Source organism: Capsicum annuum, chromosome 1 (genome assembly GCF_002878395.1).
Source record: "Capsicum annuum cultivar UCD-10X-F1 chromosome 1, UCD10Xv1.1, whole genome shotgun sequence".
Lineage (NCBI taxonomy): Eukaryota > Viridiplantae > Streptophyta > Magnoliopsida > Solanales > Solanaceae > Capsicum > Capsicum annuum.
In genome coordinates, this window is record NC_061111.1 from 121,738,304 (window position 1) to 121,738,618 (window position 315).

Here is a 315-nt window from a genome sequence, read left to right on the forward strand (position 1 = left end):
ATAATTGTGGGCCAGAGGTCGAGTATGGGATTGTGATTGAGAAATTAAGGTTGTACTCCTTGGCAAGAGTACGACACCCCTGCCAATGTGGGGTTCTCTCCTTAAGAGGGAAAAACATTGGACTCCATGCGGCTCACATGGTGTAGTTATGTAGGTTATAAGAAACTCCCAAGTCCATAAGAGTTTAAGTTTCATGAGTTACCGAGGCACTCTAAGTCATGATTCAAAGTGTTTGAGTTAAGTATAATGATTTATGAGATTGATAATGCTTGTATTACTATTGAAGATTTACAAGGAATATATTTTAGTTAATTC